Source organism: Hippopotamus amphibius, chromosome 7 (assembly GCF_030028045.1).
Source record: "Hippopotamus amphibius kiboko isolate mHipAmp2 chromosome 7, mHipAmp2.hap2, whole genome shotgun sequence".
Lineage (NCBI taxonomy): Eukaryota > Metazoa > Chordata > Mammalia > Artiodactyla > Hippopotamidae > Hippopotamus > Hippopotamus amphibius.
Window position 1 is genome coordinate 6096597 of NC_080192.1, and position 6005 is coordinate 6102601.

The window sequence follows — 6005 nt, forward strand, 5'->3', positions numbered from 1 at the left end:
GAGTGAAAACAGATCTGAACAAAATGAAACAGCGTAGCACGGAGTGGAAAAGTATATCCCATAAGATCATAACTCCATGTCTTTAATCTCAGAAACCAACAAAACTAGGCAATATATTGTTTAATTAAACATATAGTCATATGTAATGAAAGAATTTTTTAAAGCGTGGAAATAGTAAATATCCAATCCAGTACAATGACTTCCCTTGCCAGGGGATGGAAGGTAAACTAGTGCAGGAAAGCACAGCAGTGTTGCTGTTTAATAACTTACACAGGGTTTCACCTGTAATTCTGTATGCATCACCTAGTTAAAAGGATACCACTGGGAGGCTGGGAGAGAGTCGCGGGAGAGAGGGGATAGGGGGATACATGTATAAATACAGCTGATTCACTCTGGTGTACCTCAAAAGCTGGTACAAAAGTGTAAAGCAATTATATTCCAATAAAGAGCTTAAAAAAAAAAGGATACCAAAGGAGAGGCATGGTTTTAACACATTTGCTTAGGAAGTTGCCATTGGGAGATCAGCCCACAGTCTCTTGGTCAGCGGTCCGCACAATCGACCCACTTGTTCCCCTAGCGTGGGAGCAGATCACTGCCTCTTTGGTTGAGAACAGGCTCCATGGTGCAGGAAAAGCACGTTTTCTACAAGCACCCTCAGCACAGCTCCTAGCAGGAGAAGCTTTTAGAGACCAAAGGTAGCGCTGTGCTTGCGATTTCCAATTTTCAGGATGAAAGTTTCTTTTTCAATTTTTCCTCCCCAACTCTCTCTTTTCCCTGGGGGAGGGGGTGAGTGAAGCAGCGATGTGACCTTATGTTGATTAAATTGCATATTCATATGATATTTGTCTTTCTCTGTCTGACACTTCAGTGTGAGAGTCTTTAGGTCCATCCATGTTGCTGCAAATGGCATTATTTTGTTCTTTTTTATGACTGAGTAATATTCCATCGTATATATGTACCACATCTTCTTTATCCATTCATCTGTTGATGGATATTTAGGTTGCTTCCGTGTCTCAGCTATTGTAAATAGTGCTGCAGTGAACACTGGGGTGCATGTATCTTTTTGAAGGATGATTTTCTCTGGGTATATGCCCAGGATCACTTATATGTGGAATCTAAAAAAATGGTACAAATGAACATATTTACAAAAGAGAGTCACAAATGTAGAAAACAAACATGGTTGCCAGCAGGGAAAGCTGGGGGGAGGGATAAATTGGGAGATTGAGATTGACATATACACACTACTATATATAAAATAGATAACCAACAGGGACCTACTACTATATAGCACAGGGTACTCTACTCAATACTCTGTAATGACCTATATGAGAGAAGAATCTAAAAAAGAGTGAATACATGTGTACGTATAACTGAATCACTTTGTCGTACACCTGAAACTAACACAACATTGTACATCAACTATAAGCCAATAAAAATTTCTTTTAATTGCATACTCAGAGCCCCCTTGTGGAGGTAACATTTCAGCTGAGACCTGAAGAATGAGTTGCAATTAACAAGGTGGGAGGAGGGCAAGGGCCCCCAGACCAAAGGAACAGCACGTGAAAATCCTGGAGGCAATGGTGAGGCATTGCACTCCAAAAGCTGAAGAAGGCCAGTGAGGCGGGGCTCAAAAATGAGGGGAAGAGTGTGCTGAAAGGAGGCTGGAGAGATCAGCAGAGCTGGACCATGCAGGACTTTGGAGGTCACACAAAGGATTGAGTTTTTATTCCTGAGCACTGGGTAATCATAAAAGATTTCAAGTAAGGATCTAATTCGATTGGGTTTGCATTTGAGGAGGAGAATGGAAAAAAGGCCTGGCTGTCAAAGGGATGGGTCAGGGACATTCACATGATCTGACCAGGGTGAGAGAGAACCTATGAGACTCAGGTTCCCTTCCCCAGTGGGACTGGATCCCTGGGAGGATGTAGACTGGAGCTGTTGCAGCTACTTTATCACACAAGAGGATAGCCTATCAGAGAGTGAAGTCAATGCACAGAAGAGCAGCGCTGAAACATGGACAGAAAAGGTGGATCCTGGTGATATTTGTGCCCCTTGATCAAGCTAAACCTGAAGTCCAATGAACTCCTTTGTTATGTGTTATGTGATAGTTCTGGCTGCCATCACAAAATACCACAGACTGGGCAGCTCAAACAGAAATTTATTTTCTGGAGGCTGGGAAGTCCAAGATCAAGGTGCAGGTGAAAGTTCTGTTCTTGGCTTGCAGACAGCCACCTTCTCACTCTGTCCTCACTAAATGAAGAGAGAGAATGCTCTGGTATCTATTCCTCTTCTTGTAAGGACACCAGCCTTACTGGTTTAGGACCACACCCTCATGGCTTCATTTAACTTTTATCACTTCCTCACAGGCTCTATTTTCAAATTCAGTCACATTAGGGGTTAGGGCGTCAACATATGAATTTGGGAAGAACACAAACATCCAGTCCATAACACCATGGGAGCCAATAAATACCCTTTTTCCTTAAGCCAGTTTGAGTGGGATCTACTGTCCCATGGAGTGAGTAAACTGCAGACTGATATCTAGGGGGAGGAAGATGCAGATGCCAAGACGACAGATAGGTTTTCAACTAGGGCAAGATATGTTTGCTCATAACAAAGTAATTATTATAAGTGTGATATATGTCTATATAGGCATAGACGATAAGGCATGTTAAACAATATAACATAGTTGCTATTAGTGATCAGGTCTGTGAAGTAGACAGTCATTCTTACCTAATGATAAGACAGTATTACGTACTAAGTATTCACAGGGATGTCCTGCTGCACCAGCCTACCTCCCTGAGGTTGTGCCTGTCCTGTTGCCTACAAGCTGCATGCAGGTTCCGGGAAATTACAGAGTCTGCGTGCATGAGTCATGTGTGGAGTTAGAGGCTGAGTGGTCCCGCTGCAGATGGTATAAAGAAGTCTGAACACTTATGCTGTTCAGAGGGTTTTGTCCCCTCTTGCAAGGTATAAATCCACAGCTTTTTATTTGTATTTTGTTTAGTAGTAGTTTTTTTTCTTATCGTGCAAAAAACCTTTTCAGGAACAATAAACTTTTTTTAAGTCCACATTTAATTGTTTTGGAAAAAATATTTATTTATTTATTTAGGCTGCACCAGGTCTTAGTTGCGGCATGTGGGATCTTTGGTTGTGGCATTCGGACTTCTTAGTTCTGGCATGCATGCAGGATCTAGCTCCCCGACCAAGGATCGAACCCGGGCCCCCTACATTGGGTATATGGAGTCTTACCCATTGGACCACCAGGGAAGTCCCAGTCCACATTTAACTTAAAAAAGTTCTATATTTCCATTTCTCAGAGCTGATTATGAAATTGAAACTTCCACAAAATGTTTGGATGTTTACCTTTCACCATGCAGGCCAAAGAAATACTAACTGCAAACCAAACCAGATGACACAATTCTCATTCAGAAGTATCACACTGATTTTGAAAGTCAGTAATTATTTTAAGAAGGCTGTGCCCCAAAATGAATTAACATGTGAAGCTGCAGAAGTGGGCTGACATATCATTCTGTAAATCATGACTCTCCATTTAGATCAAATGACTTTTTCTACAAAAAAATTTTCTAATTAGTTTCATTCGTTTTTCTAATTTCAAGTTTTCTCGTGCTCATTTCACTGTTAACATCTTGGCTCCACTGGCTGAGGAATTATTCCACTGTGGATGCTACATTGTATCAAATGCTTCCATTTCTTGCTTCCAATTCATGGAATTGAAATTAAGCTTTTGGAAGTTGATTCTTTCCAAAGTGGAAAACTAACATTATTGTGAATGCTACTCAGGTAATAAAAGTTGAACAGCGAAGGCATTTTTCTGCGATGATAATACTCATATAAAGTTCAATAGGCACAAGGCTTCCTAGGTGGAGAAGTGGTTAAGAACCCGCCTGCCAATGCAGGGGACATGGGTTCAATCCCTGCTCCAGGAAGATCCCACATGCAACAGAGCAACTAAGCCCGTGCACCACAACTATTGAGCCTGCGCTTTAGAGCCCGTGAGCCACAACTATTGAGCCCATGTGCTGCAACTACTGAAGCCCATGTGCCTAGAGGCCATGCTTCGCAACAAGAGAAGCCACAGCAATGAGGAGCCCATGCAACACAACAAAGAGTAGCCCCTACTCACTGCAACTAAAAGAAAGCCTGTGCATAGCAAAAAAGACCCAACACAGCCAATAAAATAAATAAATAAATTTATTTTTTAAAAAAGTTCAATAGGCACAGCACAGGGGATGAACATTCTCACTAAATTAAGAACCCCACAGGAATCCCCTGGTGGTCCAGTGGTTAGGACTCTGTGCGTTCACTGCCCAGGGCCTGGGTTTGATCCCTGATCAGAGAACTGAGATCCCAAATGCCGCACTGCATAGCCAAGAGGGGAAAAAAAAAAAAAAAACCATGAAGCAGAAATACACTGGAATTGGACATGGTTAATAATTACATCCAAACAAGCAATGAAATTATATCAATTGAATAATAGCGGTCAAAAATTTACAAATATTCTTTCACAATTAGAGTAACTGAACTGCAAAAATTTTTGTGACAAAGCTGATGATAGTAGAAAAAGCACTTCAGCATGGTAGTAACATGTTTTTCCCTGTAACATGTTTCTTCACTGTGTCGATGAAAAAAATTAGTCTATCTAAGAAAGAAATGGAAAATTTTATTCAAGCCAAATTGAGGATTATAACTTGGGAAGAGTCTTTCAGAGAGCTCTAAGGACTGTCCTGCCTGTTAGAGGTCGAAGCACAGTGATGTTTTTGAGACAGAGGGCTATACATTATCGACAGTTTACACAATCCAGATCTAAGTGTACAAAACAGAGTAGTGGATCATGGGTCACTGTGGCCTCGTACGAGATTAAGAAGGAAGGTTATCTCCCAAGGAGTAATGATCCTTCATGAGATTAAGAAAGGTTATCTCCCAAGGAAGTCTGGTTAATGCAGATGCACAATATACATTAAAGGGCAGGGAGAGGGACCTCCCTGGTGGTCCAGTTGGTTAAGACCCAGTGCTTCCAATGCACAGGGCGGGGGGTCAATCCCTGGTCAGGGAACTAAAATCCCGCATGCAGGCAAAAAAGAAAAAGGTAAAAAAAATTTTAAATAAATTTTTTAAAAAGGGGGGGCGGGGCGGGCTTCCTAGGTGACGCAGTGGTTGAGAATCCGCCTGCCAATGCAGGGGACACGGGTTCAATCCCTGCTCCAGGAAGATCCTGCATGCCACTGAGCAACTAAGCCCGTGTGCCACAACTATTGAGACTGCGCTTTAGAGCCCGTGAGCCACAACTATTGAGCCCATGTGCTGCAACTACTGAAGCCCACGCGCCTAGAGCCTGTGCTCCACAACAAGAGAAGCCACGGCAATGAGGAGCCCGCGCACCACAACGAAGAGTAGCCCCCACTCACTGCAACTAAAACCCGCGCACAGCAAAAAGAAAAAAGACCCAACACAAATAAAATAAATAAATCTATTTTAAAAAGGGGGGGGAACAGGGAGGAGGGCCAAACAGGGAAATAAAATATTTATGTTTAGGTTTTTCGCGTCTCACCATAAAATCTGAATTCTATTTCATCATCACCAAGTGGAGTTTGGAAGTTTGAGCTTTTGCGTAACAACTTGTGTCCTAGTCCCATTGAACGAGTCATCTACATTGTTGCATTTCGTTCAAATTCAGCTTAAAAGTTTTTATCAAACTATTCAGCCACGGAAGCACACAAAACAAACTTTAGTCTTTGGGCTTTCCAGCAAATTATAATTACTGAGAAGCTGCAAACGGAAAACAATGAAACGCACCCCTATGGAAGCAACGGAAGTTGAACAATGAGAACGACCAAAGAATGATTTTTGAAGTTCCGTAACTGCACTCTGAGTTTGGGAAGACGTGGGTGCGGTCGGTGCCGGGGCACCGGGGTCTCCGAGCCTCCGTTTCCCTGTCTGAGCACCCTCTGCAGCCCCTTCCGCTTCCCACCGATCGCATGCCGCAA